General features: G+C 43.3%; 1 protein-coding gene across 2 annotated transcripts in view; it reads right to left on the bottom strand.

The window, feature by feature from the left end:
* Positions 1-14,607, bottom strand: part of IRF6 (interferon regulatory factor 6) — a 72,952-nt gene that overhangs the window by 25,997 nt on the left and 32,348 nt on the right. The gene's annotated exons all lie outside the window — the stretch shown is intronic.

Here is a 14,607-nt window from a genome sequence, read left to right as displayed (position 1 = left end):
GCTGCATCAGAAAAACTAACTGTGCTTTGGAATGAGTCAAAATTTGTCTCCAGTTTCCCGTCTCTCATTTCCTAACTGTCCGGGCAGTCTGAGCCTCAGTTTACTCACCTCCTAAATGAGAATGCTGCCTATTTCATGGGATTGACAATAGGATTCAATGAAATAAATAAAACAATACCACGTCTTTAAAAATATCATTCTTCTCTATTGTTGCATCCCCCTCCCCATCTTTAGGCAAGGATGGGGCACAGTTCAGGGCACCTGGTATTCACTTAATGAAAACCTGCAGAATTCAATAATGTGTTACTGTGTATTTGTTCTTGGGACAGCGAGGATGCAAAGCATCTCTTCTCTGGTGATTGGATTAAGAGCAAGGCCCAAGTGTGACTCTCAGAGCCTAGTGAAGAATTCCCTTGAAGAGATATGGCTAAGGGACAGGGAAGACAGGGTAGAAAGAAGAAGTTCTTTGACCAAGTAGCAGCCCCACCCTTCACCCCTCCACTGTCAGAATGTTCTCTTCATGGAGTCCACATGCTCAGCCTCAACCTATACTGGCCTCCTATCCAATTACCCTGGCCTTCTGTGGAAAAAGGTAAAGATGGCTTCCATGGGGAGTTCCACTCTCTTGAGTGGCTCTGGACTAGCCAGGGAAGGCCTAAGGACTATCTGCCACACTAATTTCTCCACATTGCCTAAAATTCCAGTCGCATAACATTCAAAAAGGTGATTCTATCTGGTCCCTGCCCCAGACACTGACAGCCCAAACCCTACCTCAATTTCTACAGCTTGAATCTCAGCTTTGTCCAAGCTAAGCTTGGGCTAAGAAGTGGCTAGATGCTACAGAGGGTTAGCTCAGTCAAAGAAGAAAGGGGAGATGTATATATAAATAAGAGATTTTCAATAACAATCTCATGTAACCCCTGACTGGGAGAGCCCCAAAGTCAGGAGCAAATAGGATTTTGGTTTTTCTAAGATGGACCAAGACCAGGGCCCTGGGTCTACCTGACATGAGACACAAACATCATTCCTTCATTCACCCTTCAGTAAATCTTTATTGAGCACTATACACCAGAAAAATCCCCACCCTTTTGAAGTATATTGTCTCCTGTTCCTATGAAAGCCTTCTGTTTAAACTTTCACATATGTGCCCTTCTGCTATAGTGACTACCTCCCAACTCCCAGGTTTCAGCCCCACTCCAATCTATTCTACAGCCCTCTGTGAGCTCCAGCCCCATCACTGTCCTGCTCAAAAACATTCTGTGATTTCCTAATGCTTACTGAATCAAGAAACCTTATTCCCTCATCCAACAAACGCTTATTTTTTATCTACTGTGTGCCAAATTTCTGTTCTAGGTGCTGGGGACACAGCAGTGAGCAAGACAGACAAAAATTTCTGCCCTCATGGTACTTATGTTCTAGCTGGGGAGACAGGCAATAAACAAGTAAAGTATGTAAGTCCATGGCAAGTTCTAAGAAGGACAATGGGGCAACTGAAAAAGATTAGGAGGGGTTGGAGTGGATCCAAATTTTACATGGACTAACCAGGGAGAAGATGATATTTGAGTAGAGCACTAAGAATGTGATGGAGTCAAGTGGGTATCAGAGGGAAGATTATTCCAGAAAGAGGGCCCGGCAAGTAAAAAGCCCCAGGGCAGGAATATACTTGCCCCACTAAAGGACCAGCAGGGAGGCCAGTGTGGCTGGGGCAAGGGGAGAGTTGGAGGCGGGGCATATGAGGTCTGAGAGGTAACAACTTTTACTCTGAGAGTGAGCGGGAGCCACTGGAGGCTTTTGAGCAGAGGAGTGACGCAGGTAACTTGTTTTGCACAATTAGTCTGGCTGCTGTGCTTAAGCTAGAAGGGAGAAAAAGGTCAGGCAGAGAGAGACCAGTTAGAAGGCCCCTCTCTGGCCCTAGCCTACTTTTCCAACCATATCTTCTACCATTTTGCTGCCCTTCAACCATAATACATTTGTCTTCCTTGAATATGCTTTGCACCTGCTGATCTACCATCTTTAATGAAGTTGCCTCCATTTGGAATATTAATAACAACAGCTGGAATAATAGCTACTGCTTAATAAGCATTAATGACCATTCAAACACTTTTCATGACTATCTAAGTTCATTGACAGACATCTTTTTTAATGTTCATATTTTGTCCCCATTTATTGAGAAAGCTGAGGCTTTTTACAAATTGTGACCAGCTGGAGGGCCCCGTGCCCAATCAAACATAGGATGTAGAGCCATTGATGGCCCTTTGGTCTCAAGTGGACCATTTCCATCTTTGAGGGTCTTCACATGATCCTCTGAGTATTTTCTCAGCAGAAGTCTTCACAAAAGGAGAGGGGAATGTTTAAGATGATCCTTAAAGTTCAGTAACCATTTTCTAGATAGAAAAGGAGAAGCAAAAAAAAACATTTCAGGCAAAGAGAATAATATTATAATAGTTCAGCAGTACCTCCTGGGATAGTCAGGAAACTGCAATTTGCTGCAGTGTAGCATTTGCAGGGATGAATTAGGCAGGAAACAGAATTGGAAGGAAGGCCTTGAATGTGACATGAAAGAGTTGGACTTTCTCCTCTTTACAGTGAGGGGCATTGAAAAGTTTTGGGTAAAAAAACAAAAAATATTGTTTAGGTTGGGCAAGGTAAGAGTGTCTAGAAATGGTGAGGACTGTGGCTATCTGGAAAGCGTGCTTTCTTTCTAAAAGAAGCAGCCACTAAGCTCTGGCTGACGGCTGCCAGACAGAAATACAGGCCCAATGTTGCCACTGGGAAATCTAGATTTTTATGTAAAATCTACTAATTTTTTATACACTTGCATTTTTTAACTTTTAATTACATGAGCCATATAAAACATCCCACAAGGAGCTGCCATTTGGGGGCTTCTTTCCTGGAGTATGAATAAGCTCCAAGAGGACAGAGGCTTTGTCTGTCTTGTGTGCTACTGTGTTCTCAGGGCCTCTCACACAGTAGGTGTTCAACATATCTTTGCTAAATGCATGTGTGTGGGTTAGTGAATAGCATTTCTATTTTATTTCTTGAGGAAACTAAGGCCCATAAAGGATAATCCCCAGGATCACATGAGAAGTGGCCAAGCTCAAGTTCAAGTCCAAATCCCTGAACTTCGAAATAGGCAAGTGGATTTGCAAGAGACATAGAAAAAGAGTAGGAAGAGTGCTTCATCAGACCCTTCTATTGCCCCCATCCCAGGGCTGTTCCCACATGTTACCAATGTCCTGTGCATGACTCCACCCGGTTTTAAACCCCCTGGGAAACTTTTGATCCCCCGAGACTGTTTTACCCCTCTTATTTTGTTCAGGCCCAAGAATCAGAGACAAGGCTGCCTACACACCACCTGTCCCTCCCCAGCACAATTACATCTGCATACTGTTGAGCTGCTGCCAGCAGTAGCAGTTTCTCCTGGGCCTTTCGAATCCAAAGAAGGACCCACCAAGCCTACGCTGGTCAGGTGCCTTGCCAGCTTAATTCCCTGGGGTAGCTAGGAAGCTTCAAAGCTCTTGTCTGCTCTAGTTCACTATTTACAAAACACTACGAGAAGAGCTGGGCACAGCTGCTGCAGAATAGAAATGGAAGGTGGTAGGGAAACAGTAGACCTAGCAAAGGGGTATTTGAGGAAATATAATACCAGCACTGGAGGCTTCTAAAATAAGACTCAGTCCTTTGAGTGGAAATGGCCAAAGTAAATAAATAAATAAATGTTTTTAAAAGTAAAATAAGAGTCATAATTTCTACTAAGTCCTACTCAGTTGAAATAAAATAGATACATCCTTTCTTCCTCCCTTCCTTTCTGTCTTCCTCTAGTTAGCCAGTTACTCAATAAACATTTAATAAAGAACTTCACTGTTCCACATTCTTCATAACTGCCAGGTAATGATTTAAATGGTGCCCATGAGCTGAGTGTATTATACTTAATTCATGCGCTTCTGATTTATTAAGAAAGGAGAAGGAGGGAAGGAAACAGTAGCATGTTTTACCAACTATGGCTATTCACAGGGGGAATGTTGTTATTGTTCTTGTTCCCCAATACAAATCTAAGAGTAATTTACCTATGTTAGCTTTTCTGGAATTGTTCCAGAATCTTGCACTTTGAAGGAAAAGTTGTGGCTGTGTATTCTGCCCCTCTCTGTTTGGAAATCCCCTGCACAGCTTTGCCAGCTACTCAGCTTGGTTCATCAGGGGATTTTTTTAAAATTTAATTTTTAAGAGTTTTATCCAAGGTCTCAAAGCTGGTAAATGGTGAGCAGGAAGTTGATTCTGCCCCATCTGTCTTACTCCATGCCCTTTCCATTAGGTCATGAAGGGGAACCTGAGGATTGGAGCTTTGGAATGTTAATCTTACCCAGAGGCCTGAAGTAATATCCCAGGATGTGAACATGTGTGACCATCTGCCTGTCCTGGGGGTGGGAAGAAGGCAGCATGCTCTATCCTTGACCTTGATTGAGCCCAGGGGCTGAATCTGGAGCTTTGGGGCCTGGGAACCTCTCTACCTGTGTCAATGTCTGGAGGCCCCGAGAGTTTCGTTCAGGCTCAGAGCATGCATCGCAACCTCCCAGGTACTATTCTGTGCTGTGGCAAGTGCCAGCTTGTCCTCTCTTCCCCACCCAGCCCGGGAAACCGGCAGCATTTCTAGTTCAGGCCCAGACTCGTCCTGGCAGCCTGGATTCCACTGCCTGGGCAGGAAGCTCATCTCAGCCCAGTGACCTTTTCTCTCTGTTTTTTGTCACAGAGGAATTTCCATGCCAGCAGTGTGGGGCTATGGGGGTGGGTGGCCACAGGTTTCCCCCTTAAGCCACAAAAGCTATGAAGTGGAGGTAAGCTAAGCACATGGAGGAGGAAGGATGGGAGGGAAGGATCAGGAAGCTTTAGAGAATCCATTCCTCAGGCTGCTTCATCCTCAAATTCCAAGGTAAATAAAGGTGTTTGGAAGGATGCACTATATGTCCAGCTGCCCAGCCCTGGAGATCCTCCCCCTAGAGAACTGAGAGGAGTTTTCTCACATTCCCACATGCAGGAGGGAAAGAGGCTGGGCCTGGGCAGGTCTAGAGAGTTCTGTTCCCCTGCCCCAGGGGAACACGCCTAGGCTTGCTGACCTCTCAGGTAGGAGTCTGTCAGGTAGGAAGCTGGGCCTCTCATTGTGTGTGTGTGTGTGTGTGTGTGCGCGTGCGTGTGAGAGATGTGTGTGTGTGTGTGCGTGCGTGTGAGAGAGAGATGTGTATATGTGTTTGTGTGCGTGCGTGTGAGAGATGTGTGTATGTGTGTGTGCGTGCGTGTGAGAGAGGTGTGTGTGTGCGTGCGTGTGAGAGAGATGTGTGTATGTGTGTGTGTGCGTGCGTGTGAGAGATGTGTGTGTGTATGTGTGTGTGTGCGTGCGTGTGAGAGAGGTGTGTGTGTGTGTGTGTGTGTGTATTGGGGGAGAAAAGTGTATAGGATAGGGTGGCCAGATTTAGCAAATAAAAATACAAGATGCCCAGTTAAATGTGAATTTCAGATAAACAATGAATACATGAATACACTAAACAATTATTTGTTGTTTATCTGAAATTCACATTTAACTGGGGATCCTTGATTTTACTGGCAATCCCAATAAAGGGAGTCTGGGCTTAAGGGAACTGGACTGAGGCTGGCACGCCATTCCTTTGCCTCTCTGATTTCAGTGAGGTAGGGCTAATTCCCGGACATATACCCCTGCCTTGACCTGCCCCTAACCTTGAAGCTAGAGAATCCCCTTAGACATTGGCTTTTCAGGGCACACATGGGCCCCAACCCAAATAGCTAGGGCTCCTTTGACTTCAGTTCTCAAACTCCAGAGACTTTCATGACAACTGTTAATGCTCCATCCTGGAGCCCCTTTGAAGATGAAAATCTCTCCTGAGAAGTGGAGTGCTCTGTTGTTGTAATTAACATAATTAAAAGCAATCTGTCTCATACTCCCATAGGAAACTGGGGGACTTCCCTTCTTGTATGAAATCCCCACCACACTCTCCCAGGAGATGGACACCACTTCTAACCCAACCCTAGCCCCAGTCCCTGTTCCCACCCCATTCTGACTTAGATATAGAGGTTGTTTCATGTTTTTTGTTTGTTTCACCTTTTCAGATGATTCTTCATCAAAACAGGGCACCCAGATCTCCAGACACAGGACCCCATCTCTCTTGTTTGTGTCTGCTTTCCTGGGTTGAAAACACCTGGTGAATGGTAAATCCCGAAGCTTTACCATTTCAACCTTAGCTCTGCACCCAGACAGAAAGGATGTCCGCTGCTGTGGTCTCACCTCTCATCCCACATGCCCTGACCACTAGAAGCAAATGCTTCCTTGATTCCAAGAGTCAGGTTGTGGCTGTGCAGAGTGACCAGGCAAAGAACACATGTAAGCATTACTCTGCTAAAGCAGCTTGGTCATGCAATGATAACCAGGGTACGAAAGTTCATGTCCAGAAGCCCTGCACAGAGTCTGTTGTCTTAATTATTTCTAGGAGTGCATCCTTCTGCATTCCCCAAGGAGATGATAAACTCTTCCACAGAAAGAGCCCCAGCATTTCATTCCCAAGTGGCCCAGGATAGAGAAGATGCTGTGTTACTAATTGGGTTGGGCCAAATTAATCTATTCCTGATAGGCCAAAGAAGCATCTCTGTCTCTTTCTGGGTTTCCAGGGCTCTTACCAGACAGCTCTGGGGTTTCCTGGCATACCTACAATGTGATTAGAATTTGGCCTGTTGTGATTGTCAAAATGGGCCAGGCATGGTGGCTTATGCCTGTAATCCCAGCACTTTGGGAGGCTGAGGCAGGTGGATCACTTGAGGTCAGGAGTTCGAGAGCAGCCTGACCAACATGGTGAAACCCTGTCTCTACTAAAGATACAACAATTAGCTAGACACAGTGGCAGGCGCCTGTAATCCCAGCTACTCGGGAGGCTGAGGCAGGAGAATTGCTTGAACTCGGGAAGCAGAGATTGAAGTGAGCCAAGATTGTGCCACCACACTCCAGCCTGGGCAACACAGTGAGACTCTCTCAAAAAAAAAAAAAAAAATTCTAGACTATGATCATGGCAAGTTAGCAAGAGGCTATAAAATTTATCTGTCACTCAGAATCTATTTTTTAATACCTTTATGTTGGTTGTGCTTTAGATTCTCTTGGAAAATCATGAGGGGGAAGAGCCCTAGAGTGCAGAGGAAAGCACTCTGAGGGCTTGGTCTTTAAAGTTTGCTCCTCTCCCCACAACATACACACACACACACACACACACACACACACACCCATGCATCCACATGCACGCACACCATCTGGGAGCAGCAGAGCGAGCTCTTCCCCACCCAGTTTCTCTTTCATTCAGTTTAACTTAATAGGAACTAAGGCTTGGACAGCAAATAGTGCTCAATAACAATAATCATAGCCCGAATTGAGCATAACTGACCTGGCCTCTTTGAGATTCAGGGTTACCAGAACATGTCAGATGAACTAGGGATTCTCTGACAGAGGCTCAATGACAGACAGTGGTGAAAAGCCCTCTGAAATAGCTTCACCACGAGAGAGGAGACTCTGGACGGGTGACGGAGGGCCTAGAACCCATCAGAGGGGGAGCTGGTTCTAGAAACAGCATGCAGCTGACACTGACACCTCCTTCCAACCCATTCACCTGACCCTATGCTATGGGACTGCTAGGGAAATGGCTAGCACTTGTGAACTGAAGAGTTTGGACCCTAAAGAGCTGTGCCATTGACAGCTAGTCCTGGCATGGCAGACATGAAGCAGAGTATCACAAGTTGCAGGGAGCCGGGAAAGAAGAAAGGGGAGAATGGGGGAGAATGTCTGCTTTTGCCCCCTGAAACACAACCAGATTTCAACAGCAACTACTCAAGATGAGGGTAATCAGGACTGACCCTTTGGACTGGGTTAGCATTTTTGAGAGACTTGGTCAAACCAGGGGAAGGAATGGACTTCCTGCTAATCTAACCCTGTAGAAGCTCAGCCTCACTGAGAATCCCATATTAAAAGATACTCAGTCCTTTTCATTAAAGACTGAAACACAGGGACAACTTTTAAGAATGATTATTCTTCAAATAGCATATCCTACTTAGGAAATAAATCTTAACTATCTTTTCTTGGGAAAAAAGTCTAGTGTCTTTATTTTTTAAATCAGGAATACAGAATTCTCAGGATTTCCTTTCCTTTAATGATTTTTAAAGTGTTTTTGTTTCTTGAAGAGCCAACATGGGTTCGAGGGTATATTCCTGTGTGGTTGAGAAAAAAATTTCTCTTTGTATTCCAGCAGACAATGTCCAGACCTAGCCCAGACTGCCCTCATCTCTCTTTGCACTAGAACCTGTCCTGTCCCAAATATATTCACCGTTATCTACCTTAGCCATCAAAGGAATTACAGTTACAGTTACTTTAGGGCTGGAGAACAAAATTATCCAAACATTTATCTGGCTCCCAAATCCATAGTTGTGTCTTCAAACAGAGCTAGAGGAGCTATTAGTTAGCAGAATAAGGGTAGTACTATTCCACTGCACTCAACACTGAATTACAACCAGTTTTGCAATCTGCCTTTGTGGAATTTCCAGTGCAAGAATTTATAATAAACTCATGAAATGACTTTTTTTTTTTTTTTTTTGAGGTGGAGTCTCACTCTGTTGCCCAGACTGGAGTGCAGTGGTGTGACCGTGGCTCACTGCAACTTCCGCCCCCTGGGTTCAAGTGATTCTCCTGCCTCAGCCTCCTGAGTAGCTGGGATTGGGATTACAGGCAAACACCACCACACTCGGCTAATTTTTGTATTTTTAGTAGAGATAGGGTTTTGCCGCGTTGGCCAGGTTGGTCTTGAACTCCTGATCTTAAGTGATTTGCCTGCCTCAGCCTCCCAAAGTGCTGGGATTACAGGCGTGAGCCACTGCATCCAGCTGAAAGAACATTTTTAGTTATAAATTTTATTTTTAAAAATTTTAGTTCTAGCCAGAATGAATGCATAACGAAGAAAGTAAGAAGAAACAAAAATGTACAAGAAAACGATAGAAAATCTTGTTCATGAGAAGTGGATATGGTTGTTAAATATGAGAAAAGCTGGTGTTTCAGGAGCTTCACTATCTAAAGAAGAAAAGCTGCCCCCAAAATGGAAGGTAAATAACTGCCCAAATAAAACATTAAAATCGCTGAAGCCTACCACACCAGATGTAATAGTCTCAAGGGTTAAGGCTGGGATGTCAAAGTTACACCAGGGAGTGATTTGGTAACAGCCAAAAGGGAGAGAACATAGATTTGGGCTAATAGGCAATTATAGACTCAGTTTCATTCAAGATTGTAGTTCCTAACTTAATTTTTTAAAAAGCAGGACCACAATCTGTACCCTGGGGATTTTTTACCCTTATTTCTCCCCCTACAAAAATAAACAAATTCTTGTAAGTCATCACATAAATTAATCAATGGTGCTCAGAAGAGTCATGATTTTCTTGGGCAAAATGGCACATAACAGGCGAAAAAGAAAAAAAAAATGCATCATATGTAAGTCAGGCCACCTTAGGCTGGATTAATCACTCCCTCCTCTCTGTTCCCTCAGTGATGGCTCACACTTTCATGAGAGAATTTATCACACTGTGATGTTGTGGAGAATCATTGGCTTCTATGACTGCTCCCTTTCTCTGGACTGTGAGCTCCCTGAGGCCAGAGACTTTGTTTTATTCTTTCACATAAATTCCCTTGGCGCTTAATATATCCCCGGAGTGCAGTGGTACAGAATCAATGATTACTCAGCAAACAAACACTCCCCAGGTTCTGTACTGCACCCAGTCCCCTGTATGAAGTGTAAAAGTCATTTAGCACCTAATGCGTCACTGGGATTTGAATCCAGATCGATGTGAATCCAGCATCCTCAGTCTTAACTCTTTTGTAAACCTGCCTTTCCTGAGAAGGATCAGTCCATAAATGGGAAACAACACCAGCTTTCCTCTTCCCCCAGTGGCTACTCCGCCTTAGTCACCTTGCTGGTTCTTCTTCATCTGTCCTGTGTCTTAAATTCGCAGCTACCCCAGGGCTCAGTTTTCAGGCTTCTTCTCTGTATTTATACTAAGTAATCTCACTCAGTCCCAATCATACACTGACCACTCTCAGATATGCTTGGTCATCCTGGCAGCCTGGACCTCTCTCCTGAACTCCAGATGTGCCACATACCTGGACCTTTCCACTTAGATGTCTAAGGGGAATCTATCTATAGCTTAATATGTGAATTGAATTATCTGGACACTGGCTGGGTATGGTGGCTCATGCCTGTAATCCCAGCACTTTGGGAGACCAAGGTGGGTGGATCACTTGAGGTCAGGAGTTCGAGACCAACCTGGCCAACATGGCGAAATCCATCTCTACTAAAAATACAAATAAAAAAAAATTAGCCAGGTGTGGTGGTGCACGCCTGTAATCCCAGCTACTCGGGAGGCTGGGATGGGAAAAGCATTGGAACCAGAGAGGCAGAGGCTGCAGTGAGCCGAGATCACATGACTGCACTCCAGCCTGGGCAACAGAGTGAGACCCTGTTTCAAAAAAATAAATAGATAAAAAATAAGAATTATCTGGGCACTTGTTGGGCAGATGGATGCAGTGTTTCTGAGCCCGCAGAGATAAAGGGAGAACATAAGAAGTTAAGAGCTGTGGAGAGCTGGACCCTTGGGTTCACCCATGTGATTCCACCATATTACAACCATATTCACATAGTGACCAGCATGGATAGTGTGGATTTCATGGATGTTTCTGGTAAACTGAACTCATTACAGTCTCAAAATATGATAATTATACCAGGAGAGACTTGAGATCCTGGTTTCAATAAACGTTGAGAAGTAGGAGGAAGCACTTGGTAAACATATGAAAAAGTCTTCAAAGTCGCCCCGGCTGGAATGCAGTGGCACAATCTTGGCTCACTGCAACCTCCACCTCCCAGGTTCAAGCGATTTTCATGCCTCAGCCTCCCAAGTAGCTCGGATTACAGGCGCATGCCACCACGCCTGGCTAATTTTTGTATTTTTAGTAGAGATGGGGTTTCACCATGTTGGCCAGGCTGGTCTTGAACTCAGGATCTCAATTAATCCACCCACTTTGGCCTCCCAAAGTGCTGGGATTACAGGCATGAGCCACAGTGCCCAGCTGAAAAAGTCTCCAAAGTCGTGGTGGGCAGCATCCAAAGCAAACTAATTGCTCAGGTAAGGCATCAGAAAGGAAGATTTAATAGCCTTGACACCCACACCAGACATCCTTGTGATTTCTCTAAACTCCAAATCTGATCACATAATTTCCTTGCTTGAAATCCCTTATCAGCTCCTCACCTTTTATGGGATTGGATGTCAACTTCTCCGCAAGCCTTTCATGGACTGGCTCCTCACCTGCCTGCTCTCTAACCCCTCCAGTCCTGCCCATCCACCTCAGTGACGTGGACCACTTGCAGTTATCCAAACACGTCTCTATACTTTTGTTCATGCTATCGCCTCTACCTGGAATTCTCTCTTCCTATTTATTCACCCAGGAAACCCTGACTCAGCCCATCCTCTGTGCAGCTCCCCACAAACTTTTCCCTCTTCTCCACGGCAGAATGAGTTTCTTTATCCTCTGGGTTCCTTTAACCCTTTTGTACATCTTTTAGCACATGACAATGTCATTCTTTGTTAATTGCTTTGTCTCCCAATTAGACTCTGAGAGCTTCAAGGGAAAAGTCTGATGTTTGAGCTTTTTAAATCCTTGATGCCCAGTGTCATTCCTGGAACACAGTAACTGCTAATCAATGTATGAACAGCTGAGCCCTTGCCGGAACAAACGAAAAATAGTATGTAGTTATACCAACGTCCCACTAGAGGGAGCAATGCAAAACTTGATGCCCTCTAACAGCATTTAAGGCTTGTTCTCAACTAAAGTAATATGATAAAATATTTTCCATTTTAAGCTAAACTTAATGTAAATCAATCCCTGATACACCTGATAAAACATATTTATAAATGTTCACTATATTCCAGGTTCTGAGTTTCACAGTGGATACTTCTTACGGGCACAGATGAATGGAAAGGGCAGGGGCCATATGTACTCATATTTTGTATTTTTATGTTATGTAGCGCGCATCACAAACCTTTGCTCTTCGCAGACATAATCTCACTTCTCAAGTCTGCTCCACCTAGAAGCTTATTGCTCCACATACAATAAATGCTGTGGAATCCGATGACTACACAGCTTCCTAATTTCCTATTGTCCTATATCCGTCATATCCTGTCTTGAACACACGCACTTACTGTTGATGAGGTCAGGAGACACAACTCATACAGCCTCATATCTATAATTTCGATCAATTTTGAGTTCAATACTAGTGTTGAATGAATGTGTCTGGCTGACACATGCTCAGCCTGAGACCAGCATCCCCCCACCTGGGTAAATGTGTCCTTGCAGATTCCTTAGCATCCAGCATTGTTCAGTTCAGCATTCAGCACAGTGTATTGGAATTGTCTGTGTACTTACCTACACCCAGACAAGACTGTGAACTCCCTGAGGAGACCAGCATGATCTTATTCTTTCTCCTAGCTTTGGCTGCCAGCATAGTAACTGGCACCTAAGTGTTAGGTAAATATTTTTTTAAACAAATAAGTGAGCTAATTCCATAATTTTATAAGGGTAGTGACAGACTGATTTCTGCCAGCAGTCTCGGGAAGAGGCTGGATTGCTTTGGGTCTGTACATAGACAAACGTGTATACATGTTGTAGAAGAGCTGGTCTTGTATGTAGGAAACTGTCTAATTTAAGGCTACTAGGAAAACACACACACACACACACACACACACACACACACACACACTCCTTCCCTAGAATCTTCCCAGATCAGAAGCTGAGGTGTCTGACTTTCACCATTAGAGAGTCATACCTTTGGCTATACATGGCTTCCTCTCAACATATCTTGAAACTATGTGACCTTGTTCAAAAAAAAATTAAATCTCAAACATCCCTGGCATCTGAGATGTATCCTCAAGCAGTGTTCCCCGTAGCTCTGTTGAGAATCTCAGATAGACCTCTGCTTACTTTCTGTATTTTGCATTAGAAAGTGACTGATTTGTGTCTTTAAATATTTTAGCTGTATGTCAAGTACTTTCAAATTATATATATCATAATATTTACAAACAATTAGAATATATCAATTTGTACAACTCCATGAATTCATAATGATACTAAAAATAAAACCCAAAACTTAATTGGCCACCATTAAATCTAGTGATCAACTTCTTACATTGAAAATTGGCAAATGAAGGGAAAACATCAAGCATTTATTCTTTCCTATATAAACTGTACCACTGGGTAACCAAAATTTAATTAAGGTAGAAATTTGTCTTCACAACAAGAATTCAGCAACTAAGTAAAGAATAAATGACAGAATCAGAGTATCACTCCCTGAAATAGAATTATAACATATTCATGAATTAATGAATTTAGACATTGAGCATCAACGTCTGGTAACATCACAGAAAGAAAGGCAACCAGACATCATATGCCTTCTGATGGAAGTATAAAATACCAAGTATAACAAAGTCTGATCAAACTTCTAGATCCAACAATCAATTCATAAGAAATATAGAGAAGAGCATAACATGTTAAACCAACAAAGTATTTTTAAAAGACAACATTTATGAGACAATCAAAAATGCGAACACTGGCAGTATATACGATTATACTAAATAGTTATCTTCAGTTTTTTTAGGTTGAATAATGCCACTGAGGCTACATTAAAAAAAACCCTTAACTTTTAGAAATGCACACTAAAATATTTACAGATGAAATAATATGATGTTTGGGATTGGCTTCAAAAATAATGCAGAGTAGGGACAGGGCAGTTGTTGGGCATATAAATGAGACAAGATGGCCTTGAGTTGATAGCTGAAGCTGAGCAACAGGTATATGGGAGTTCATTCTCCCATTTTGTCTACTTTTGCATACACTTAAAATGTGCCATATAAAACATCTTTTTCTTTTAAATTATTAACTGATACCGAAACATTCTGATATTCTTGTCCTAAGGGATAGCTATCCCTTTCCCACTCCTTGAGATCATTATCATAGAGAATCTTCTGGAAATTGCAAATATCCCAAGGAAAGTAACTCGTTAATTCATTAACAGCTATCTGTAAACTGATACAGAGGGTTATTTCCTGGACTGCCTTTAACACTGAAAATGCGGAGTTGCTGTGAGCAGAGGTAAAAGAAAACTTTGCGGGAGGGAAACGCAAGGGCAGAGGGAGGGAAGAAAGAAGAACAAATTTTGTCTTCATTACAGTTTTCCTAAGGCCTTCATTTGTTGGCATATACATCATCTTTGTGCAGGTTTTACTAAGAGAACTTTCACGGGGGTGGGGGGCAGGGTGAGAGAAATGCTTATATTCTTGGCTCTTAAGTTAAATTTTCACAAAGGATCCCTTTTTATGTTGTCAAAGGATAATATAAATATTTTTGGGACAAAAAGGGCTTCTTTTTCCATTACCCTGTGAGCCAATGATGAGACTGCTTGGGTGGGGCTAGGGTAAATTTTTACCTGAACCTGAGAACCGTCTAGACCTGTACACAAGACCACAAGGGTGTGGAAA

This window comes from Hylobates moloch, unplaced genomic scaffold (genome assembly GCF_009828535.3).
Source record: "Hylobates moloch isolate HMO894 unplaced genomic scaffold, HMol_V3 SCAFFOLD_18, whole genome shotgun sequence".
Lineage (NCBI taxonomy): Eukaryota > Metazoa > Chordata > Mammalia > Primates > Hylobatidae > Hylobates > Hylobates moloch.
This window is presented reverse-complemented; position numbering and strand designations above follow the sequence as displayed.